We start from the raw sequence: 26323 nt of genomic DNA, 5'->3' as shown, positions 1-26323 counted from the left end.
TGTCATCAGAGAGCCTTCCCCCAGTAACTGATGGAAACAGATGCAGAGATCCACAGCAAGCACTGGACCAAGCTCAGAGAATCCTGTTGAAGAGAGGGAGAAAGGATTGTACAAGCTGGGAGCAGTGGGGGTGGGGGGGGGGGGATGGGGGGGGAGTCAAGGACATCACAAGGGAACTCACAGAAAACAACTAACCTGGTCTCACAGGAGCTCACAGAGTCTGGACCAACAGCTAGGGAGCCTGCATGAGATCGGTCCAGGCCCTCTACGTATGCGTGACAGTTGTGTAGCTTAGTCTACTTGTGGGACTCCTAGCATGGGAGCATGTGCTGTCCCTAAAGCTTTGCCTGGCCTTTAGGAACCGATTCCTCACACTGGGTTGCCTTGCCCAGCCTTAATCCGAGGGGAGGAGCTTAGTCCTACCTCAACTAGATATGCCATGCTTTGTTGACATCCATAAGAGGCCTGCCGGTCCTGAAAAGAAACAGAGGAGGAGTGGATTTGAAGGAGGGACAGAAAGGGGAGGGAATGGGACGAGAGGAGGGAGGGGAAACTGTGGTTGAGGTGTGTAGTGGTTAGCTGGTCAGCTTTGACCTGGAAGCACCACCCCCTTTGAGGCTTCGGAAACTGTCATGCCTACAAGGCGGAGCAGAGAGAGGATCCCTAAAAACCCGAGATCTGGACCTGCGCTACACCTTTCCCAGACCCTGTAACCTATCCCTTCATTTGTAAGTCACTCCACAAAATAAACCTCCCTTTTAACTACGAGGAGTTGCCTTAATATTTAAACCAATAGAGGTGTAAAATAGATGAATAGATTTAATAAAAAAAAAAAAGAGAGAAAGAAGGAAGGGAGGGAGGGAGGGAGGGAGGGAGGGAAGGAAAGTAGGAGAGAGGAAGGGAGGATAAGGGAAGGGAGGGAGGGAGGGAGGAAGGAAGGAAGGAAGGAAGGAAGGAAGGAAGAAAGGGGAAGGAAGAAAAGAAAAAGAAAGGCCCATAGCAATGGGAAGTGTATTCCCCATCACTTTGCCGAACTCTCCTCTCCTTTTCTCCATTAAGGGAAGAATCCCAGGTGAAAGTGGCCAGCTAGAGCCCCCACCCCCCACCCAGCTACCCCTCCCTACAGCTGGAGGTCGATCTGCTCTGAGTTAGTCTGGAAGAAGCAAGGCACCGGCGGCAGCTGAGTCTTCAAGTCATCCAGGAACCACTGTGGTGGGCATGCATCCTGTGCAGCAACATCCCGCCGCCAGGTGGGCCCCTCCTTGCCAGGTGCCACACTCTGCAGCTGCCTAGGAGAGAGCACTCTGCCAGAGGAGCTGTCTGCCCCGGGAGCAGTGCTGTAAGCCGCAGGAGCGAGCTCTAGATTAGACGGCATGCGGACAAGCCCACAGGCAAATTATGGCCCATTCAAGGGCAGGATCTGTGGTCACACTTGCCTGTGGCATATCCCACAACTAACACGAGTCAGAGCAGCCTGCCCGACAGCAGCCTTGCCTTCGAGTGCTAGGCTCAGGTGAAATGTGTCTTCTTCTCCAGCACATTTATTCATCTCACTGGCAGCAAACACTCTTCAGGGGGGCCTTCTCTATAGCCTAGCTACATGCTCAAAAGATTGGCCCCTTACTTCCCAGCACCCTTAGTACTATCCCTACTTCCTCCTCTCCACTGGCATTTTCAAGCAGGTTCTACCCTTCCTGTGCCCTGGCTCCAGGTGACACCCGCTCATCCCCTGCACCCTTCTGGCCTTCCCAACAGCTGCCTTCCACGGTGCTTTGTGTTTTTCCCTCAGCCCCTGGTCCGGCAGAGAGCCCTGACACGACACAGTGCATGTAGAATGACTGGCTTTCAGCACCTTCAGGTATCCTCAGATAAAGGACTCCGAGAAGATGTTGGCATGGAGGATGAGGGCTCTTCCATTTCACCTCCTGGCAGAAGTGTGAACAGATCGAATACCAGCATGGTTTCATCACCAATGAATATGCAGGAGGGTGTCCTCAAGTTGGGAGCAGTGGTTCTAGACCATGAGCCTACTTTACCCTGGTGGGGGATGGGGAGCAGCGGTGAAAACAGATGGCAGATGTGGGGCTCACTCCTGTAATCCCAACACTGAGGTAGGAGGGTATTTGTAAGTTCAAGGCCAACCTGGGTTACATAGCAAGATCTTTATTTTATTTTTTTTTTATTATTATTATTTTTTGCTGAAATTGGTGACATAAGCTTGTGATCTCAACACTTGGGAGGCAGAGGCAGAGGCAGAGGCAGAGGCAGAGGCATCACTGCAAGTTCCAGACAAGCCTGGACTACAGAATGACTCTGTCTCAAAACACAAAATGGTATGTGTCCAGGGGTCAGGGTGGGGGCATAGTGAAACACATCTATCAATTCTGTTAGAAAGCTGAGTCAGAGGATTGTAAGTTCAAGGACAATTTGAACTATGTATGGAGACCCTGTCTCCAAAACAGTAACAAAACCCAAACAATGAACAACAGGACCAGAGATCACTGGACCCAGAGCTACAGATCGCACCGAGTGCCATGGGGCCTAGAATTGGATTCCCTAAGCTACTTACTGGTGGTGGCTGGATGCTCACACGCTGGTCTTGGGACCCCACTTTGAGAAACCTAGCTCTAGCTTGCAAGGGTGAGGTCTACTTAAACCCAAAAATTCTATCACTTTGAGGATCTTCAGAAAGAAAGGTGGCTGGCCATCTCCACGCTCCCTTCACTATTCAAGCGGCCACTCAACCTTCAACTTCAAAGCCCTTTTGTGGCACACAGATGCTCATGGCTGTGTTGAGGGTGCCCCCTAGTGGTCCACCTGAAAACCAACCTGCTCTTTAATGTGTTTGCCTTTACCCCTAACAAGGTAAGCCAACCTTTAAACTGTATCTGCCAGACACAAACCAGGGAACTGGAGGTGATCGTCATCGGCAAAGATCCAGTCCAGGTGCAGAGGAGGGGCTAGTGGCCCATTTGATGTGTGTTGGCTGAAATAGGTGGCCTGCTGTTGATACCAGGGAATTTGTGTCCAAATGAGAAGGCTTTAAGACTTACCATGTTTCTTCATTCAAATTTTATAGATGTTAAAATCAAGACAGGGCTCATCAGGTGGTTCAGTGGGTAAAAACATTTGACACCAAGATTGACAACCTGAGTTCAATCTTTGGGACCCACATGGTGGAAGGAGAGAACTGACTCCCACAAATTGTCCTCTGACCTCCACACATATGCTGTGGGTTGTACATGCCCCGCCTCACCCCCCAAATTAAATAAATGTAATTTAAAAATCAAGATGGCTCCTAAGGTCTAAGAAGAAGTAGTAATGAGCACTAACCTTTACAAAATGTTCCCTGGGAGCTGTGCATTGTGCTCAGCACTGGACATACATTATGTCCTCTCATAGGCCCATCGGGGAGATGGGCAGAAATTGCTCTGCTAGAGTGGGGCTGTTCTAACAGTAACAAATCATAATGAATAGTTATATTATTATTGGTCATAATTATTCATCACAGTCAACAGGTAGAAGCAGCCCAAGCATCCATTGCTGGATGACTGGTTAAATAAGAGCTAGTGTTGTATACAGTGGAGTATATAAATAAGAGCTAGTGTTGTATACAGTGGAGTATGACTCACTCAGCCTTAAGAAGGAAGGAAATTTGCGGGACAGTGGTGGTGGTGCACGCCTTTAATCCCAGCACTCAGGAGGCAGAGACAGGCGGATCTCTGGCAGTTCGAGGCCAGCCTGGGCTACAGAGTGACTTCCAGGAAGGGCACCAAAACTACACAGAGAAACCCTGTCTTGAAAAATAAAAAAATAATAAAATTTTTTTTTAAAAAAAGGAAGGAAATTCTGCCACATGCTGCCACATGGGTGAACCTTGAGGACATCATGTTAAGAGGAATAAGCCAGACACAGAAGGATAAATACTACTTGGTTGCACTCTCCTAACTACCCAGAGGGATCAAAGGGGAATGGTGGCTGCCTGGAGCTAAGGGGTTAGGGGGACTGAGCAGTTACTGTTGGCAGGTAGGGCGTTTCAGTCAGCAGCGATGAAAGACTTGTGGAGCCGGAGGATGGTGATGGCTGCATAATGGTGTGAATGCACATTTAAAAACAGTTAAACTGTAAACTTTGTTAAGCTATTTCACCACAACTAAATCCACCCATCCACCAATGGACTCCACATTGAGTCATGTGAGGTTCCCCTAGATCCTTCAGCCTCATTCCAGTGTGCACAATTGAAGGGGCCCCACTGAGAGTGGAACTTTAAAGATTCGGAATCCCCCTGAAGGACTACAGGCTGTACAATCTTAACCTTCTAATTTCAAGGACTCTAAGACACACAGATGTACCCAGCGGGAGGAAAAGGGGAACACACAGCCATTGGCCAACTGCCCCCACCCCATGAGACAGTACCACGTCCTGTTCCTGTTGGGAATAGCATCTCCCAGATCTCCACGAGCTCATTCGCTGGCACAAGAAGTCCTGACACTGTGCCCTGGGGGTGTCAGGGAGCAAAGGGGGTGTAGTGAAGAGCCAGTACCTAGTTTATGCCTCCCTTGCCTGGCAGCCTCCTCCAACAGTCCTTGGGAGAAGAAACCATTGTGACCACAGAGGGCGACATTTGAAATATCTCTAATTAAGGAGAGAGACAGAATAGGTCTTCAAGGATGAGAACGCACAAAGCAGGAATAAATTACATTTCCATGCTCCTCTAGCTTTACTCCCAAGCCAAACAGACGTTATTTTTATCAAATACTTTGTATGCTGTGACATGCTTTGCCAACTTTCTATTATTAGACAAATCAGGGGAAATCTGAGTTTGATTTCCCTTGGAGTCACCCTTCCCTCCCAGTTTTGCCTGGTTGCGGGATGGAGGGTGTGTAATGATTTTGGAGGTGACCTTGACCTATCAATAGGAATCACAGGGAAATAGTAGCCATTGAGGACTCAATTTTAGTGCCAAAACTTCCTAGAGATGGGCTCTTCCTCCTTTGAAATGGTATCAGTCACGGCATCACCCCAGACGCCACAGCTGTGGAACAGGAAAAAGCAGGCATTCTAGAATATTTACAACGGTGTCCTCACTCCCACTTCCTGTGAAGGAGGGCTTAGTCTCTGCCAGCTAAATTCTGGTACATTTCTGCAGAATATAGAAACCCGGGAAGGGAGTTTTGAAAGATGCCATTCTGTGGGTGGGATGGCTTGGCAGGGCCACCTAAGGAACGCTCTCTTCTGAAGGAAGCAGACGAGGTCAGAAGGCCGGAGGGAGGGTAAAGGAGACAAAGGCAGGGGGTGCTCAATTATGGGGTGGTGGGAATTCCGGAGACAGACTCAGGAGGTGGAGTAGATAGCAGACTGTCATTAGGAGGGTTTGCGAAAGAGACAAGCAAAGAGGATTGTTCAGAAATGCCGTTGATGTTATGAATGGAATCCACCCCACCCCCACCCCTGGCTCTTTGGCATTTTAAAGAGATTTCAGTAAAGATATAAATTAACTTAAAAACTATGCTTTGCATGGGGAGGGGCTGGTGTTTACTCAAGTCATCCCCGACTACCGGGAGGCTGGAATTGAATAGGAAGAAGTCCCCCTTGCCCCCCATTTCTCCCTGCACCTCAGCCTGTGCTTTGTATATTTTAAACTGGTGTCTTGGACTGGGGATGAACCCCCAGTGTTTTGTTTTGTTTTGTTTTTGGTTTCTTTTGACTAAGTAATAGTCATTTTGATGTTGTTCAGTCGTTGGTTTGAGAGAGGGTCTCACCGTATAACCCAGGTTGGTCTTGACTCCACAATCCTGCTTCAATCTGGCAAGTGCTGGCTCATCACCCCTGACCAGAGAGGGGTTGTTTTGTTTGTTTGTTTGCACCAGTATTGAAAGTTGAGATGTTGTGTTTTAAAGCCTGTGCTTCCTTTGGTTTCTTGTACTGACAACGGACGATACCAGGCCCTCCTGCCCACCAGGTCAACACCTAACCCAGCATCTATGACTCCTACATGTGCAGCTGCATGAACACCTGGCTGCGTCTTGATTTACATCACCCACCATCTGGTCAGGGCAGACTAAAGACGTCAGACCTGTGTTCCTGCTGGCTGGTAGCAACAAGAAAAGCAGAAAAACTGAAACTGAAATCCTCCTGAAAGCATCAGAGGTTATGAAGAGCCACCAGAAAAGGATCTTGGGGATGATGGCACTCAGGGCTGCAAGCTCAGTAGATGGGACATTTACTCCTTCTGGAAAAGACAACTCAGGAAATGAGAAATCAGATGGCAGCTCAATAGCTCAGCTTGCCTCCATGGAGAAAAGCTGGAATACGGGGCCTACCAAATGAGGGAGTGCCTGTAACCTCCAGTCTTGGGCCAGGACCCCCATAGGATGGAACCTTAGGACTGGATGGATTGGAAGCAGATGGGGTTTTGCAAAGCCTCAGCCAACATTCAATTAACTTAATTCATCAAATTAGAACCGAGGTGATCCCAGACTGCTATGGCTCCCAGGTGCCTTGCAGAAGCAATGTAAATGCTCTCTGGAGAAATATAATAACATCCTGTAACATCCAAATAAGCCTCTCATTACTTCTACTACCAATTTTCACATACAATCTCGGCATACATAAAAATAACCAAGGACACATGGAAAGAAGACAATATGGAAGTGATTCCGCAGAGCAACTACAATAGAAAGAAAAGTCCCAGAGAACTACAGTGGTTTGGAGTTAGCAGAAAAGACTTGAAAATAACTATGGTTGGGTTAGTGAGACGGCTCAATGGGCAAGGATACTTACCACTAAGCCATGATAACTTGGGACCCACATGGTGGAAGGAGATAGCTGCTTCCCAAAAGTGGTCCTCTAACTTCCATGTGTGCTTAGCATGTGCCCATGCACACACACCAATACTTATCAAATAAGTAAGTGTAAAGAATTTCATACTATGTTTACTAAATGCGATAAAATACATGATAAGAAACAGAGAACTGAAAACCCATAAAAAGACGATAACTTGATAAACTAGCCAAACAGAAATTTAGAACTGAAAAATAACACTACAAACCTTTAGCTGGGTGTGGTGGCAGAGGTAGATAGGTCTTTGTGATGGTGAGGTCAGCCTGGTCTACACAGCAAGTTCCATGCCAACAAAGGCTACATAAAGAGACCCTGTCTCGCCGGGCGGTGGTGGCACACGCCTTTAATCCCAGCACTTGGGAGGCAGAGGCAGGCGGATCTCTGTGAGTTCAAGGCCAGCCTGATCTCCAAAGCAAGTTTCAGGAAAGGCACAAAGGTACACAGAGAAACCCTGTCTCGAAAAAACAAAAACAAACAAACAAAAAAACCCAACAAAACAAAACAAAACAAAAGAGACCCTGTCTCAAAAACAATAAACAATGACAAAATGAAGTGGCTGGATACAGGAGCTTGACAGTAAGACCCAGCTGGAGGCAGGGAGGTGTAGGTCCAAAGAAAACATCAGGATAAACACAGAGTAACAACATGATGGGAAACTGCTACCGGGCAAATAAGACACGTGAAAGATGAAAACTGAGTTTTTAGAAGGAAGTGAGAGAGAACAGGGGAACAGCAACAGTTGAAAAGAAAATGGTTGAGATGCTGCCAACAGTGACTGAAGGCATCGAGTGACACATTCTAAGAGCCCAGAGAGCCAGAGGCAGGACACATTTTTTTTAAAGCCACATTCAAGTCCATTACAGTAAAATAGATAAAAACCAAGCATAAATAGAAAAGAAATCACAGATAGCCACCACTGCTTTAACAGACAGAAACAAGGAAAAGTACAAATTAGTGAAACTTAAACAACTCAGGTGACAAAAGAAACTAGCTATCAACCTCGAAGTCTACACCCAGTGAAAATGACTGTAGCCAGAAGATTCCTGGTCCTGCCCGGTCCCGCAGCTGCCATTATTATAATAATCACTCAGAGGCTTACTATTACTTACAAACTGTTTGGCCTATAGCTCAGGCATATCATTAACTAGCTCTTTTAAAAAAATTATTTATTTATTATGTACACAGTATACTGCCTGCATGTGGCACTACAGGCCAGAAGGGGACACCAGACCTCATTACAAGTGGTTGTGAGCCACCATGTGGTTGCTGGGAATTGAACTCAGGACCTTTGGAAGAGAGGTCAGTGCTCTTAACCACTAAGCCATCTCTCCAGCCCTCATTAACTAGCTCTTACAACTTAATTCAACCCATTTCTATTCATCTATGTTTTGCCACATGGCTTTGTGGCATTACCTGTGTTCTATTACATCTAGCCAAAAGTGGATGCCCCAACGTTGCAGAGAAACATTGGGTAGACTGTCCAGGTAGCCAGCTCTCTCTGTCTTTTCTTGCATTTTTTTGGAAGTTGCTTGCTTGCACTTCCTGTTTACTCAGGTAATATTATTTTACTTCTCAGGTCTTTGATGGGGTGAAGACTAGATAATTACAGTTAAGATCATTTTGTATCTTCTTTAGGATGGGACAGCTCTTGAAGTAATCTCTAATTTGTCATTTACCTATGATCTGGACATGTAGTATGTTTCTTATTTGACATTGTTGTTGTTGGTTGTAGTTCCATTTTTTGTTTATGTTATTACCCTTTCTTGATAATTGCTCTTATTGTACATAGTTTTGTATTAGGTTTAGAACCTTCTTATTTAAACAAAAAGGGAAGTGTACTGGGAATTCGCTCCACCCATGATCTTGGACTACCTGCCCTGATAGAGGTTGTCCTTCTTGCCTGCCTATCCCTCTTAAAAGGGAAAGGGGAGAGGGGTCACAAGCTCTCTCTTGGACATAGAAGGCTTCCTTGTGAATGGTTTGGCAACCTGGCCCAGAGCTTTCTCCACCTTTCCCTGGGAGACCAGGCAACAGTTTCACTTCAGTGAGTCTGTTTTCCCCATAGAATCCCTTAATAAATTGATATTAGAGAGAGACCACTGAGGCTCTCGTTACAAATAACCTCTGATATTTAAAAAGAAATGAATAGGCCAGGCAGTGGTGGCACAGGCCCTTAATCCCAGCACTCAGTAGGCAGAGGCAGGTGGATCTCTGTGAGTTTGAGACCAGCCTGATCTACAGAGCAAGTTCCAGGACAGCCAGGGCTACACAGAGAAACTCTGTCTCAAACAAAACAAAACAACAACAAAAACAAACACAAACAAAAAGAAATTAATATAAATTCAGGAACTTTTACCAGCACAAAAACTAAGGTGTGATCGTTGTGGAAAAGCAAAATGGTTGAAGATGACAAATTACGGAAATGAAATACAGAGATACAATATAACAATGCTTGCTGTGGTCTAAGAAACATAAACTATCTTAGAAGCACATATAAATCAGGAGGGGGGTTAAATGGAATGAGAATGAAAATGTTCAAAGGTCCTTGTAACAGTATGGAAGAAGATAAAAGCACCAATTAACATTAGATACTGAGAACTCGTGATCTCATATTACAATCTCTAAAGTCACCTCCAAAGAACAGTCAAGAGTTATGTAAGTTCCAGAATAATAGAGGGAAAAAACAAAATATTCAATTCCTGCAAAAAAGCATAAAAAGAGCACAGAACACACACAATAAATGTAATTTAAAACTACGAGGGCAGAGACAGGAGGATTGGTGTACACATCAAAACCCTGTCACAAACAAAGAAAATAAAAAAATAAGAGAAATAATCAAATCATGGGAATTTAAAGATAGGAGTGGTGGTTTATGCTTGTAATCTAGCTACTCCAGAGACTGAGGCTGGAGGATCATAAGTCTGAGGCCAGCTTGGACAATTTAGAAAGACTTTATCTCAAAGTAAATTAAAAGGACTAGGGATGTAGCCCAGTGGTAGAGCACTTGCTTAACATGCAAAAAGCTCTGGGTGCAATTCCCAGTACCAAGAAGAAAAATACATTAGGTTTAAGTCTAGGAAGATTGGCTATTACATTAAATGTAAATGAGCTAAATGCTTTAATTAAAAGTCAGTCATAGAAATGACTAAAATTTTATGCAGTGTCCATTAAAATATCTAAAACTTTGTATTACACTGAAATTATAGTGGTAATATAAATGCGAATAAAATTATAATAAAGTTAATAGGACTTACAGTACTATTGGACAAAGTAGACTTTTAAGCTAAAATCTTTATGTAGATAAAGAGGAATACATGATGATAAAGATTTCAGTTCCCAATGGTTCTAAGATTTGCATACACCAAATAATATAGCTTCAAATGTACAAAGATGACACTGACAAAAACCACAGGAAGTGAGCAGATAAATGAGTAGGGATATAAGCATATTATTTGAACAAGCTTAGCAAATGTTAGTTTGTGGATCCAACAATTACAGAATTCATGTTCTCTAAATATTTATGCCATAGCCACCTTGCAAAAACAAACAAACAAACAAACAAAAAACAATAGCACTGAAATGTCCTACCTCATTTTCTGTACAGTATAGTCACGTATATGGCTTTCTTTGGACACAAGAAGTAACTTTCAGTGTATTGGTAAGCATCTCTCCTCTCCTTCCGGGAAAGCACAGCTTTTGGAGCTCCTTCAGTATAAATACTTGAGTGAGGATGGCTCGGAGCCAGTCTTCCCAGCCAACTGCAAATGGACATGTCAATATCAGTGAATGTATTAGTCAGAGGCAGAGTTATCTAGAGGAACACATTCAATAGAATGCCTGAACATGTGCATATGCACTTAAGTGTGCGTGTGTGTGTGTGTGTGTGTGTGTGTGTGTGTGTGTGTGTGTGTTTGTGTGTGTAACGAAATGGGAGTTTATTAGATCTGGTTTATATAATAGGTCTGGGTAGTCCAACAATGGCCATCTGTGTGTTGGAATGCTGGAGAGGCAGAGACCCCGGATAGCTGCCCAGTCCATGAAGCTGGATAACTTAGCAGTCTCAATCCAACACTAAAGGCCTGTGCAGTCCCTGGAGAGTTGCCGATGTTAAATCTACATAGCGAGGCCAGAGAAGCTGGAGTATGTCAGTGGAGGCTAGCACAGCATCCCTAGATGTGCTTTCACAGGAAGCAGTAAAGGTAGCTGTCCTAGAACTCACTTTGAAGACCAGGCTGGCCTCAGGCTCACAGGGACCCACCTGCCACTGTCTGCTGAGTGTCAGGATTAAAGGTGTACACTACCACGCTTGGCTCTGGTTGCAGGTGAATTTGAAGGATCTTCCCTTTAACAATAAGCAGGGGATAGTGTCCTGGAAGTCGAAGGTTGTAGGCAGTTGGAGATGCTTGAATTTTAGCAGTGATGGAGAAAGTGCATTTATCCAGTGAGAGGGGAGGGTTAGGTAGAAAGCCACCACCAGTGGCCCAGCTAGTTTTGCTTGATTCTCGTGCCCTCTAGAGGTAGCTGTGATTAGGAATTTGGTGAGAATTTCTCCAAAAGCATGTGCCCATGCAAAAAGCTTCATCGGTGTTTTATCACAGCAAACAGAAATCAAAGACAGACTCTTTCTTTCTCTTAACTGCCTAGAAGCCCCTTTCCTGAACTTTCTCCATCGTTTTGTCTAGATTCTTGGAGCATTATTCTTGGTTTAGATTTCATGTCTCTAGGGCCTTCCCTCATTTCACCATGAATGAAACTGGTTCCCAGGGTCAACGTCCATGGTGCATTAAATACCCATTTTGCTAGTCTTTAACCAAGCTGAATTCTTGTGGCTCATTTGAATATTTATTAAGCTGCTTCCTTCACTCAGTGTCCTAGAGGTAGCCATGGCAAAGAAGTCAGCATGTAATGAGTTGGATTTTGCTCACCGTTTTTATATTTGGTATCTAAAGGCCTGACAGATGGTAGATGCTGCTATCAAGCCACAATAGCCAGCCCTGGTGAGCAGTAATCTTGATGAATTTTTGCTCTGTTTCTGAAACAACTCTAAAAACGTTCCCTGTACAATAAAATGGATATGTTAAGGGGCATCTACATCAGCCACTTCAAGGCTCAAGGAGTCTGGCAGAAGAGGAAGCAGAAGGAACGTAAGAGCCGGAAGACCGGGAGAGGCGCTGAAGAAATAATTCTTTCCACTGTGACATGGATAGTATACTCATGAAGCAGCAGCAGCTGTAGATACGTATTAGACATGCACAAGATTGGGCCTGACAGCATTGTGACATGCATGGGGAGGGGCCCATGAGTCTCCACCTTCCCCTGAGGAATGATCAATAGTTAATGCTTACCGGAAGAGGGCAGTTTCTTCAGTAGTATGGCTAATGGTAAGTTGCTCATGATCTTATCATTTCTCACTCACGCCCATGTAACTAACCATAACTAACTTAGTCGTGAACACACACACACACACACACACACACACACACACACACACACACACACCATGAAAATAGAAAGGTGGCTAATTAGGAAGAAAAGGTAAGAGAAGAACTGGACAAGAAAAGGTAATAGGAGGTGACTTCGATCAAAATACCTTACATGCATGTACAGAACTCTCAAAAAAAAAATTACTAAAAGGGTTTAAAGCCCACAAGTTCAAGGTCTAGTAGGCTACAAAGTGAGTTCAAGTCTAGCCTGGACAATATAGCAAGACTCGGGCTCAAAATAAAAAGTAAAAAACAACAACAACAACAACAAACAGCTGGGGATGGAGGTCAGTGGTGGAGTGCTTGCCTAGTGTGGATGAAGCTCCGGGTTCACTTCCCAGGACAGCACCACACAAAAGTGTTAGAGTCCCAGGAAAAGTCAAACCTCTCATTCTTTTTCACACACACAATTTTAGAAAAGTGCTGTGTTAATTTTCACAGTTAAGTCCTTATGGCTTGACAATGATAACTTCCAGCATATCATAAATACTGGAATTGAAACTCACACTGGGACAACATTCTTTAAGAATACCTATTCTCCTGGGACCAGGGAGAGATGGCTCAGTAGGCAACATACTTGAGGCAGCAGCCAGAGGATCCCAGTTTTCATACTAAGCATGTGGTGAAAAGTTTGGCATTGTGGGGCCAGCTTGTCATCCTAGAACTGAGAGGCAGAGGTGGGAGGGTCCTGGGGGGCTTGCTGGCCAGACAGCCTAGCTGAATCCACAAGCTCAAGGTTGAGCAAGGGACACACCTCCAAAACTAAGGTAGAGAACAATAGAAGAAGACACCCGACATGCCCATAAAACAGGTATAGACATCACACACACACACACACACACACACACACACACACGGGGTTATTTTTTTTTTTTCTAATATCCTCTTTAAATTTTTCTGCAGGTCTAGCACTCAATAGTGAACTTATGGGGAAAAGTTTGTTCTAATTTATTATCAAATTTATCATTAAAGAAAGTTGATTTAAGTAATCAAAGGAAGATTCTGGGCCATTAGGGAATCTGGGGATTTTTTTTGGGGGGGGGGTGAAGACACCTTACTCAGATTTGCAATGGTGACGTGTATTCTCAGCTTTTATACAAGCGGAGAAGAGTTATTATCGGCACAGACACGTTCCCAGACAAAGTCATTTTTGAAGGACCTGGAAAAAGATTCTAAAATCTCATTCTTGAGCTAGCTGGTAGATGGCCACCCTGGTGTAATACGAGACAAAAGCCTGCAGAGGGCAGTGTTGGACAAGCAGTTGAGTGCTACCTCGGGCTCTCCCTCAAGTCTGGGCACTTGGGCTCAGATGGGTTGGGAGTCCAGTCTGGGCAGCTCAACCCAGCTTGCTCTAATATTTGCACAGTGAATTACTCATAGGGAAATGTCTCCAAGGACAAGGGAGACCAGAGACTCCATCCTGTACCTAGACTCAGCCTGGGACAGTTAACACACAAAAAGGCTATTCTCTCTCCCCTTCAAGAACTGAATTTGGGAATAAAATTGAAGGTTCGACTCACCCCTGAAGCTCTTGTTTTCCTGTTCTGGAAAGAAAAGAGCAACAAGTTCTCGACCGTTTCTACTCGAGAAGGCAGCAGAGCAAAGCGGTCAAAAAAACACCAGCTCTGGAGGCAGACAGTCTGGAGCCCGCACCTCAACCTTCCTGAAGGTAAAGTTCGGACTTTCCAAATCTCAGCTTCCCTGGCTGTCACACAGAGGAAAGGGTTGGCTGCCTTGAGGATCAAAGGGGCTGGACCGTGGGAGAGATGGCATTTAGAAAGAGCCCAGGAGTGAGAGCCATGACAGCCAGGACGACGAGGTTAAGTCGCACACCATCAGCTCAAGCGCCGCCACTTCAACTCTCCATTCCTGATCAGTGACCAGAACGGGAGGTGAGGAATCAACCCGCTTCAGTGTCAAGTTCCACAAGTGTAGGAAACAGGAACTGCCAGCGGAGCACCTAGAACCCGAGCCGGCTTTCCCACACTGTTTACACAATGTCTCGGGGCCCGCCCCTGAGTTGAATAGAGGGTCTCCTTGTTTGAACTAGTGTGTATGGCTGTGCCCAGCCTCAGAACCTGCCTGCCCCACATGCAGAAGTGAAGACAGTTTCCACTGCATATTTGCTCGGTGACATTTCAAAGGGCAGTGATCCACTGGTCGGAAAAGCATGGGGAGTTGCCAAAGTCGCTCAAAGCAAGAAAGACCCCCACCCCTCTATCTCATCTGGGGGAAGGGACAAGGTGGAGTTCAGAGCAGGGCATTGACACAACTTGGCCAACATACTTGTCCTTTCACCTGGCAGCTGTCCAGCCCCCAAATAGCCTGTGTGTCTAGTCCAAAAATAAATCACATGAGAGGCGAAATAAAAGTGCATGGGCCCTTGGCCTTGGCCTTCTGTAGGCATACTAGTGCCAGCCAGCCTTTCAGGGGCTGGAGAGGGTGGCCTTGAGACCCCTTTCTGCTGCCTTCCTCCCAGAGTCCCAAGGCCAGGAAGCCACCTGTTAAGTGGCCAGTGGGGGTGTGTGGTTTCACTTAGCCTTTCCCTTGGGGGTCTCCTTTGCTCCATTCACACCAGAGAGAGAAGCAGAGAGGACAACAGCCTCCCGGGGATAAAGGCATCGCCTGCCTCCTTTTCTGGATGGACACTCCCTTCTCACGGTGAATGGAAACTCCCTTTCTCAGCAGCCTGCTTGCAGCATCCTGGTAGCCCAGTGTGACCCCAGCGGCTGCCACCCACCCCAGAAAGAAAGGCTCCCACCACAGAGACAGAGGTGAGTGCCTGTGCTCCTGCTCATCACCTCCCACTTGTTCCTTCCTCCCCTTCCCCCCACCACACACACACACACACACACACACACACACACACACACACACACTCCCAGATCTGGATCTGGGTCAAAGACAGGCTGAAGTCTGCAGAGAATCCTGCCTCTCATTCAGAGGCAAATTCACCCCCGCTACCCCCCCTACCCCCACTCCCACCCCCACCCCAGAAAGAACTTTGTAGGACTAGTTCTTAGCGGGGAAGCAGGAAATGATTCCTACCCAGTGAATTATCTCTGCTTAGATCCAAGAAGAGGTTACCAGGAAATTGTAGACTGCCCAAATCCCATCACCATAAAGTTAATGCTTTCTAAAAACACACACACACACACACACACACACACACACACACACACACACACAGCCTAGAACAGGAAATCAAAGAAACACAGCTGATCCTCCCTTAATGGGCAAAAAGGAAAACAAAAAACAAAACCAAGGCTTGTAAAGCTTCTGTTTCTTGCTCCTCCTTGGTGTTCCAGGGTCCTGCAAAATATACTTAATAGACTCAATAACTCTTTACTTTAAGAAAGGGGAGAATGAAATAAAGAGCTTGGGGAGAGATACTGGGTACACAGAGTAGGGAGAAAGAGAAGAGCAGTTTGCATCTTGGTCTAGCCTTCTGTATCCCTGAGCATACCACATGGATATATGCCCATTTGAGGATGTGCACAGGGGCCACTATCCCCAGCATGTGGGTTCTGTCGCCACTGACACAGGCCACCCTGGGCAATGGCTTGCATATATCCATGCTAAGAAGACATCAACAAAACCCTGACAAAACCGTGCACTTAACACAAATCTTTTAACGATCACAGTCTAAACCAAGAGTGAAGAGACTTAGGCAGAAAGAAGGTATATTCTTCCCTCCTGTTGAAAGCCAAGGCTTTGGTGGCTCTAGGTGGAAAGGTGATGGTATCCTGAAGCCTTCTCTCTCCATCCTTTGCCTTTGGCTCCCTGTCAGGTTCTGTTCCCAGCAACTCAGCCAACATCCTGCTGACATACTGCTCCAGCTGGTCTTAGACCTGCACCTCATAGGACCAATGTGGAAAGGAGCGCTTCTTCCGCTGCCATGGGGTGGGGGGTCAGCTTCTCCACCACGCCTTGATTGAGAGCAGTGAGGGTGGTCCCCCAAAGGCAGTCAAAGTGTTCACCCCCAGAGAAGGCGGCTGGTGTGTGGCTCTTCCCATGACGGTAACTTTGGCCTGCCTCTTTCACTCAATTCCTGTTATTGATCAGAAGTTTCGGAGGAAGACTAGTTATCGGTAGAACAGGTCACTAAAAGATGCCTGGCCTGTCATACCCAGAGACCCCTGGCAGTGAGGAAGGTGCTAACATCAGAAAGCTGATTCTGGCTCAGGACTAGACCAGTCCCACGTCCTGACTACTCTAGGCTGTCACTCACTGCCTGTGTCGCACCTGGCGCTCTTCCCTCCCCTCCCCTCATCCAAGATCCCTTCACTCTCCTGACTGAAGTCATCTTGCCTTGCAACTGCCAGTCTCAGAGTAATGCTTCCCCTTCCAGACACTTCTGCCATCTCTCTTCTCTGAACCCAAATGGCACTGTCAGGACTGTTATTTGTTTATGTAGTCTTTAAGAACTCCATGAGAAACTGGACGTGGTGGCGCACGCCTTTAATCCCAGCACTTTCGAGGCAGAGGCAGGCGGATCTCTGAATTCAAGGTCAGCTTGGTCTATAGAATGAGTTCCAGGACAGCCAGGGCTACACCAAGAAACCCTGCCTCAAAACAAACAAACAAAAACTTCCTAATTCTTAGTTTCTTTCCCACCTGAATTTTGCATCCTTGGGGGAAAGGTAAGTTTTGTGCCCAGCCCGCTTTGTAGAATCTGACATATAACTGGTGTCCAATTAAGTGAGTTCAATTAATTGACCAATAGGAAATTAGCCTGCTCATGGGCCTCAATTCTGACTTTAAAGGTAATATAACTCCAGCAAGCTTTGGTGGATCTCAGAATGCATGTGGAGACCCTATAGCGCCATCCCATGTAGTCTTCACAATAAATCCAGCCACCAGGCATGCCCTGCTACTACACCATTTCAGGTGGAGGAGATACATGCCCTCAATCATATAGCTAGTAAGTGGTGATGTTTTGGGGTGTACCCCAGGCATGTCTGCCATCTCATTTCCTGTTCCGTCTAACATACAGATGCCTCTCAGTGGCATCTCCTGGTGCCTGCTTTTAAAGCCCAAGAGACCCAAGGAGGCTGGCAGACTACATAGGACCCTTAGATGTTTTAGACACCTCCCTGTCACTTGACACCTCTACAGGAGGCCTTATTGGATTTGATCCCTTTTGGGAGGTCAAAGGATCATGGGCTTCATGAAAGGAGGTACTCTGGGACTCTAGAGAATAAGGTGCTCTGCAGTGAAATGGGGCAGGGTGATCTAAGAACTAGTTAGAAGAAAGGCTTTAGAACTGAAGCTTGCCCCTCTGGGCACTGATCACTAGATATGACCCTGCCCTTTCTCCTGCCCTTACCTTGCCCAGCATGGCCAAGCAGAAAAAGACTAGACTTTTCTCTAGGGGATCATCTCCGGGATTTAAGAAGTGACCATATTCTAATCTCAAGGGAAACCACATCTTGAATAAATGATGACTAATTATACCATCCATGCTCTCAAGTCACAAGCCATGGACCTCTGAGCTGAAGCAGGTTGCCTAGGTGCTGACAAAACCCTCCATCTAGGAGTGCACACTAGTCTATTCATATGGACTTGATCTTCCAAAGAGTAGAGTCCATTTAACTTCTGCCATTTATCTTCACATTGCCCTGCGAGGGTCACAAGAGTATTGTCCCCTTCCTTCTAGGGATGACATAACTCCCCTTGGACACTGAGACTGAGCCAAGTCCCAGGATCACCCAAAAGGTTCCAGTTGAATGGAAGCACTCTGGGGGACTTTGTATCCAAGCCTGCATGCTTCTGCATAAGATTATGATGCAGGGACACACAGACACATACATGTACACAATGCATGCTTATACAACAGTGCATGCTCTGAGCACCACTCCTCTGAGCATCAGAATTCTTTAGGTTAATACTGAAGAGAAAGATCTCTGTATGCTGGAGAGATGGCTCAGTGATTAAGATAACTTGCTGCTCTTGCAGAAGTCCTGGGTTCAGTTCCCAGCACCTATATCAGCCACTTGTAACTATAGCTCAGTGGGATTAGAAGCTATCTTCTGCACCTACATGCATGTGGTGCACATACACACACACACACACACACACACACAATAAATATTTTAAAAATACTGTATATCTTCATCATTTTCTATCATTATTTATAATATAGAGCCCTAAATACTTATCAGCTGATGGACGGAGTAAAATGTGGTGTATCCATACAATGAAACATTCAGCAGTAAAATTTAAAAATAAATTTTGATGCCTACTACAATATGATTGAGAATTGAAGATATTATGCTAAGGGAAAACCCCTGCATTGAATGATTATATTTATACAAGATGGCCAGGACAGGGAATCTTCAAGACAGAAAGTAGGTCTATGGGTGTCAGAATCTGGCAGGAGGGGAAAATGTTGGCTGACCACTAAGAGGCACAGAGCTTCTTCTGAAGTGACAAAAAATATTCTAAAGTGACTGTGCTTACAGCTCCATAGATTCGAGAATGCACTGAGACCACTATGTTGGACATGCGATCCGTAGTTCATATGCGTTATATGTGAATAAAACTGTAAAGAAATTATTTTAGTTAGGGTTTCCATTTCTACGAGAAAACACCATGACGAAAAGCAACTTGGGGAGGAAAAGGTTTACGTCAGCTTACAGTTCCACATCTCAGTCCATCACTGAGGGAAGTCAGGGCAAGAACTGGAGCAGAAACCACAGAGGAATCCTGCTACTGGATTTCTCTCTGTGGCTTGCCGGGACTGCTTTCTAAAACAACCCAGGGCTGCCTGCTCAGAGGTGGCACCACCCACACCAATCATTAACTAAAAAAAAAAAAGTTCTACTGCATTGCCAACAAGCATTCTGAACGGATACATTTTCTTAATTGAGGTTCTTTTCCCCAGAAAACTCTAGCTTGTGTCAAGTTGAAAAACAAAACAAAACAACCAAAACAACAAAACTAGCCAGCACAGAAATTCAGTGGGATCTTAACCCAGTGACAGGTTGGTTGAAGGTACCGTCTTACTGTGAGTTGGTAAGCTCAGGTCTCTCCCACAGAGTGTGGGCACAGACCAATGAGAAGATCATAGATGGAAAAGAGAGGGTCCAGGGGCTTGGCCCGCTTCCCTGCACAGGTCCAGTTAAAGGCTGTGTTGTTTGCCTGGTTGTCTTTCCTCCTGGATTTCAGATCATATTATGCTGATGGGAAAGCCCTCCGAAAACGTTCACTGTCTGCCAATTCATCTCATTAATGTGTTGCTGTAATGCTTACCTGGGATGTTCCCTTAAGGTCTACCATCTTTTACATTTAAGCCTCTGGTTCATTTAAATGGGGGTGCAGATAAGTTTGTTTGCTTTGCCAAATAGTAAGACAGTTACCAAACCAGATGCTCTTCCTTGGACTAAACTGGACTTGGGGCATCTTGTTTCTGAAATGAAATGTAAAAAGGTGTGTGTGAGTAAACACGCTTACTCTTCTGGGGGAGAGGGTCATACTTTTGTCAGATTTTCAAGGCGCTTGAGACTGTCTAGATTTCATAGCTCCCTGTGGGCCAGACTGCAGGGCTGTGAGCACCAAGGCTGCCTGGGAACCAGCAGCACAGCCAGACTGCTCTAGCCACATTTAGCACCCCCAGTGACAGACAGCCATGCCAGGTCTGGTTCTCAGTGTGCCAAGAACATCAGTGGCTCGCATGGGCTCCTCCTTGGACCCCCTAAAATGCAAGGGTTCTCATCCCTGGCTGTCGAGTTAATGGAGCTCATAAACCATGTTAGCTGACAAAACTTGGGAGTTGTTCCTGTTGCAAAGACTTTTAGAAGGTTTAAGTCCAACACAGAAAAAAACAAACGGCAAACAGAACCACCATTTACAAAGAAAGCACTGGGTGCATCTGGGCACGCTTGGCATTATGTGATGAGCAACCTGTAAATAACACCATTAGTAAAGAGGTGTGCATGGGTGAGCTGAGAGCTGAGACTCGTGAGCTCGGCTTTGCTCTTGCACAAAGGAGGGTACCAGACAGTTCTGAACAAACGGAGATGCAACCTGACTTACCTTTTAGCAAGGGTCTTCTAGCAAGGACTGGCCCGTGGGGCTGAAGGAAAGAAACAGGAAGACAAGTAAGAGGGAAGTTACTGAAATCAATAATCCCAGAAAGAAAAACTGATGCTTCAATGAACTAGACCAACATCCCCAAATCTCATTCTGTAGCCCTAGCTAGCCTTGAACTAACTCCCTATCTTCTGCTTCCACCTCCAGACTGCTGAGATGTCAGGCCTCTACCACCTCACACAGCCTGGATAGAGGTCTGTTAGTAAACAAAACAAAACAAAAAGATAGAGCCCTGCAAACACACAGTAAGTTGTTTGTTTAGTGCAATCATATCCATGGCATAAAGTCATCTTCTTCCTGAGACAGCCCATTCCACACACCTGGCCATCTTCAGGGAGGACAGAGTTAGTGAGGCTCCCAACAAGGGCTTTTACACATCACGTGTAATCACACAGGCCGGACTGGGAAGCACAGGTCTATAATTCTTGGCTAGTTGGGAGGACAAAGCAGAAAGACTGTCTAGGTTGCATTGAGTTCAAACCAGCCCAGACTAATGAGTGGAATTGTGTCTCAAAACATGTAAAGGCCCTAGGATGGATTCCCTGGCACCATATAAACTGGACGTGATAGCTCACGCTTTTATAATCCCAGCACTTGGAAGGTCTAGGCAGGAAGGTCAGGAATTCAAGATCATTCTTAGCTTACATGGGAGTTTGAGGCCAGCCTAGGATACACAAGACCCTGTCTCCAAAAAAAGAAAAAAGGAACTAGAAGAAGTGATGTGTGTGTGTGGGGGGGGTCCTATCAGAGTTGAAGCATCCCACTTCCTGTGGGAGGGACCCTTTCCCGAGTATCCTGCCTATAGCTGCTGAAAAAAAAAAATTGGCTAATGTTCTTGGGTGACAGTGAGGCAGGGGCCAGGCACCCCTTTCTGTGAGCCACTGTTCCCAATGTCTGTCCTCCAGCTTTGCTGATGTGTTTGTCCTTGAGGTCGCCTCAGGTAACTAATGCAATTTCTTGAGACTGTCTGCTGCGCTTCCCAGTCCAATTGGCAGCCGACTCACCAGGTGGCCAGGACGCCCTTGTTTAAAAGCCCCAGTTGGGCATAAACGGCGGAAATGCTCTGTGGCAGTTGGCATTGATTTTGCCTGTCAGCTGATTAGGATTTGTTGGGCCCCGGACAAGGTCAAAATGAGATTAGGAAGAAAATACCACGAGCATGACAGAGTCTCCCGAGCGGCATCTCTCTTCCAACAAGAATGAATGAGGCAGACGACGCAAATCGGAAATGTCAGCCGCCAGAGTCAAGGTCGAGATGCCAGGGCGGCTGGCTGTTCTGCCTGCAGACCCGGCTGTCTTCTAAACCTTGCCAACCTGGGATGCTCGGCATCTTCGTGTCACCCAGGTTCAAGAGTGAGGGGTCCGCGTCTGCTGCTCAGAAGCACTGACCAGGACATCAGCTGAGGAAAAACAAAAAGAAGGAAGAAATGCTGTCCTTTGCTTTTACGCACCTTCTAAAGCAGTGGTTCTCAACTTGTGGGCCGCAAGCCCCTCTGGGGATCAAATGACTCTTTCACAGGAGTCACCTAAGACCATCAGAAAGCACAGGTATTTATAGTATGACTCCTAACAGTAACAAAATCACAGTTACGAATTAGTAACAAAAATAATTTAATGGTGGGGGGGTTACCTCAACATGTGGAACTGTATTAAAGGGTGGTAGCATTAGTGGCTCACAAAAGGGGTGCCTGGCCCCTGCCTCATTGAGAACCACTGTTCCAGAGCTCCTCTGAGAGTTCTGGAACCACTTTCTATAACAGCAGCTGCCTGAGTGCTGGCCAAGTCTGGCTCTTCAGATTCGGAAGGAGGATGTCACCCCCGTTAAGAACCCCAGCACTTTAGCTTCAGATAACTCTGGGCAAGCCCGCATCTCTGTGAATAACCCTACCAGGACTTGGTCTGTCCTCAAAGATCTGTTGTCTTCCTCAGGCCACGCCTCTGCAGTGGTATATGGTTTCTGTAAAAGGTCTTACTGTGACAGAAGAGGGCCTTAAAGTGGCCTGAGAAGATCAAGAGAAGATACAATTTCTATCACACACGGAAGGCCCTACAGAATCATGGGTGCTTAATAAGTGGCTTTAACATCTATTTTTTCCACAGACTATTTCCTGGTTCAAGACTCAGGTCCATTCTAGGGCCAGACTTTCCTCCTAGATAATCTCACAGTCTCTTCCCACTCCACATAATAGTTGGGCCAAGAGGCATCCTTTGTTATCATTCAGGATTTTAAAAACCCTGTGCATATTAGTTCCAATACAGGTATAGATCCTTTACACATGTTGAAATAAATATATAAATTGAAGAATGTTAAAATATAAAAAAATTAAATGCCAACATTAAGAGAACTAGCCAGGCAGTGGTGGCGCATGCCTTTAATCCCAGCACTCGGGAGGCAGAGGCAGGCGGATCTCTATGAGTTCAAGGCCAGCCTGGTCTACAAAGTGACTTCCAGGAAAGGCGCAAAGCTACACAGAGAAACCCTGTCTCGGGGAGAGAGAGAGAGAGAGAGAGAGAGAGAGAGAGAGAGAGAGAGAGAGAGAGAGAGAGAGAGAACTATATCATAAACATATCCTAAAGAACTAAGGATCCATTTCCCAGGATTTGGACCATAATATTGCTAAACACTTACTATAGCACAGAAATTAGTACATATCAGCAATTACGGATTGCATTGACCTAAAAGGTGGAGGGGAGTGGAGGGGTGTGATAGTGCTCACAACTGGATACAGTGGAAAAATGAAATAAAACAACAGCTTACACTTGTACCTTCGAGTTGAGCATGCTAGCATGTGCATGGATACACTTGACTGTCATGGTGCTCTAGAGTTTGCAGGGGTATGTGAGTTGGAAATCTCATTGAGGTCCTTAGGAAAGAAGGAGTCTGGAGCCTGGAAGAGCTGAGTTGTCCAGGAGTGGCCAAGAACACAGTGTGCTCAGGTTAATGAGTATTATGCTGAGCTAGGGAAGGGGAGGTTTAGTCACACGGTGACTAGGTGGGGGTGTGACTCTGGATGGGACGCTGGGTCTGTGTCTTTTGTTCAGAAAGGGTCTTGGAGCACATCATTACAATACTATGAAGATCTTCTACTAGGTGATTTAGTTTCCATAGCCCGACAGTTCTCAGATCAGATCCACCGGCATGCTGACCTGCTCCTTTTCAGACACACACATGCTGCATGGACACTGTATTTTTCTATTGCTGTGATAAATCACCATGACCAAGGCAACTTATAAAAGGAAAAGGCTATTCAGGCTTACAAAGGGATGAGAGCCCATCACCATCGTGGCAGTGGCTGGGGCAGCAGGCTAAGCACTCACATCTAAAACCTCAAGCAGGAAGCACAGTGCAAGACAACCAGGAATCGTGTGTGGTTTTTGAAACCTCAAAGCCCACCCTCGGTGACAACCTTCCTCCAGCAAGGCCACACCTCCTAAGCCTATCCAAACAGCACCATCAACTGGGGACCAAGCATCCAAATGCCAGGGACTATGGGGGACATACCATTCAAACCACCATGAACACCTTCTGGTTTGAACGCTCATGGTTTGCTGAATCAAAGTGCAGAATCCAAAATGTACACACTGCTACTTCCTTCCAGAATTAACTCTTCTTTCTCAGCTTGAGAGACTGAACAAGAAACACCTGCCCTCATCTGAATGAATCTCAAGGGTGTATTTTTCACACCCAGAACTTTGGGTTTCAACATGTGACCCATTCTCCTGAATAAGGGCATTGATGGGACCATGCTCACACACAGCACTGTGCTTGAGGGCAGGTGTGCGTGGCACCCTCAGCCATGTTCTGTGCATGACACGTACGGCGGTGGAGGGAGGAAGCTGCTTCCCTTCTAGTTGGGGACCTAGCCAGCCTGTACTTCATCCATTCTTTCCAGGAAGACTGGGTTTGGTACCCATGTGATGGTGTCCCTCTGTGGGGCGTCTCTGAGAACCAGTCCCTTTTGAGAGACCTATGGTCAGAGTCATGTGACATCTGAGCCTCTTGCCTCAGCTCTAGGAGCTGAGCTCCTCGGGACTCCTCATTCTGAAGGCCCAGGAATGGCCCTGGATGCTCTTTCAGACAAGAGGCCCCCAACCCCACTGTTAACTTTGTCTGTTGCCATAAGAAAGTACCTGGCGGAAACAACTTAAGAGAGAAAAGGTTCACCGTGGCTCACGGTTTCAGGGACATTTCAGTCCAGCAGTGGTGGAGAAGGCATAGTGACAGCAGGGCAGAGTGGTGGCTGTTCACATGGTATGGACCAGGAAGTGGAGAGAGCTAGACCAGAGCACCAGCGATAGGTACAATCTTCAGAGACCTGCTCCTACTGCCCATCATTCCATCAGCCAGGCCCACTTCTTAAAGACTCTCTAGCCTTCAAAATAGTGCCACAAGCTGGAGACCAAGTTAGTGTTTAAAACATGAGAGACATTTCAAAACCACGAAGAATAAATGCCAACATTAAGAGAACTATATTATAAATGGATCTTAAAGAACTGAGGATCCATTTCCCAGGATTTGGACCATAATATTGCTAATCACTTACTGTAGCAAAGAAATCAGTGTATGTCAGCAATTAGGGAGTGTGTGTGTGTGTGTGTGTGTGTGTAGGTTTTCTCCCCTCCACCCATCCTGCCCTCACTGGATTCACTGCACCAGAGAGACTGCACTGATCAGGGAGAGAGACCTTGGAGTATATTTCCAGTTCCCCCAGGTCCATGTGCCTCTCTCTATCTGAGCCATCAGATGGGCAGGCTGGAGCCCACACACGCTTGAATGTTCGCTCATGCCTCCAGGGCCGAACTGCCTGTGGAAGGGAGGTTCTCTTCGCCAGTGATCGGAAACAATTAATCAGATGGTTTCAGTTGGTTTCTCTGATCCCTATCTTCTGAGTCCATTTCACTCCCTACCTTCAAGCCAGAGTTATCAGTACAGATGGCAACCTTCCTTCCTTCTCTGTGGTATGAAGATGACTGCTGAAGAGGAACCAGGCTCTCCTGAGGACTCCCCTAATCTAGCCGGGGTAGATGGGAAGTGTGGTGAAGGATGCTGGGGACACTCTCTGATGCCCCTCCCTAGCCCTAACCTGGTGGCCACTACCTTGCCTAGCTTGGCAGAACGCACTTGGTAGGGCTTGGCTCTGGGAATTGTGGGGACATACAGACAGACACCTACACCATGCATGGGGACAGATGACCGAACAGAAAAGGGCTCCCTTTCACTAGCAGCCTGATTTTAGAGGAGTGTCTTTCAACACTACCAGTTGTTTCCCTGGTGACAGAGGCCTCAAAATAAACAGGATTCCGCTGAGACGGTAGTACACGGTAGTTACACTGGGCTCAGGCGGGCTTCTGCCCCAAGACAAACCATGCTAAAATAACACCCAAGGTAGTTGCTGTCACTGTCTGCCATCTCTGCAGTCCCAGGTCTGCTGCAGACTGTCAAGGGCTAGGGGCATTTTAGAGCTCCGTGGGTACTGACGCGGTGGGGTGGGGTGGGGCTGTGTGGTGGTCTGCAGGCGGGGCCCCTCTGCTGATGAACAAGGGCCAAAGGCAGAGCTAGAGGCAGACCCTAGAGGCCGGCGCTCTCTGCTCCCCCATCCACCTCCCTGCTTCCCACACAGCCCTCTGGGACTGGCATAGTGTCTGGAGGCGGGCCAGCAACCTGATGTGCATGCCACAGCCCGTCCCTCTCCCCACACAGAGCTGCAGTAATCCTGAGGTTCAGAGAGCCGGCTGGAGAGGCAGCCTCGGCACAGGAACCGTGACACCCAGAGCAAAGGCCACCAAGCGGATTCATTCCATCCTCCTTGGGAGCAAGTGGAGTGAGACTAGCCCCCAGGCTGACCGCTCTTCAGGTAAGAATTAGGGGGTGCATTATAGCCAGAGCTGGGTTGGGCTGTTTT

General features: G+C 46.5%; 1 protein-coding gene and 1 long non-coding RNA gene across 4 annotated transcripts in view; one reads left to right on the top strand and one right to left on the bottom strand.

The window, feature by feature from the left end:
* Window positions 1-10437: 10437 nt before the first annotated feature.
* LOC118594614 overlaps window positions 10438-26323 on the bottom strand; it is a 90896-nt gene continuing 75010 nt past the window's right edge. Inside the window, exons 2-5 of one of the 2 annotated variants that reach the window (XR_004946391.1) lie at window positions 21573-21820; window positions 20364-20403; window positions 19688-19737; window positions 10438-10601 (exon numbers count right to left, since the gene is read on the bottom strand). This is a non-coding gene — a long non-coding RNA (uncharacterized LOC118594614). Of the gene's footprint in view, window positions 10602-19600; window positions 19738-20363; window positions 20404-21572; window positions 21821-26323 lie in introns of those variants that run through there. The other variant, XR_004946392.1, reaches the window with a different exon arrangement.
* Window positions 25975-26323, top strand: part of Fgf1 (fibroblast growth factor 1) — a 68872-nt gene continuing 68523 nt past the window's right edge. The window contains exon 1 of one of the 2 annotated variants that reach the window (XM_036204588.1): window positions 25975-26275. The gene's annotated coding sequence lies outside the window, so the exon portion shown is untranslated. The remainder of the gene's footprint in view (window positions 26276-26323) is intronic. The other variant, XM_036204587.1, reaches the window with a different exon arrangement.

This window comes from Onychomys torridus, chromosome 13 (genome assembly GCF_903995425.1).
Source record: "Onychomys torridus chromosome 13, mOncTor1.1, whole genome shotgun sequence".
Lineage (NCBI taxonomy): Eukaryota > Metazoa > Chordata > Mammalia > Rodentia > Cricetidae > Onychomys > Onychomys torridus.
This window is presented reverse-complemented; position numbering and strand designations above follow the sequence as displayed.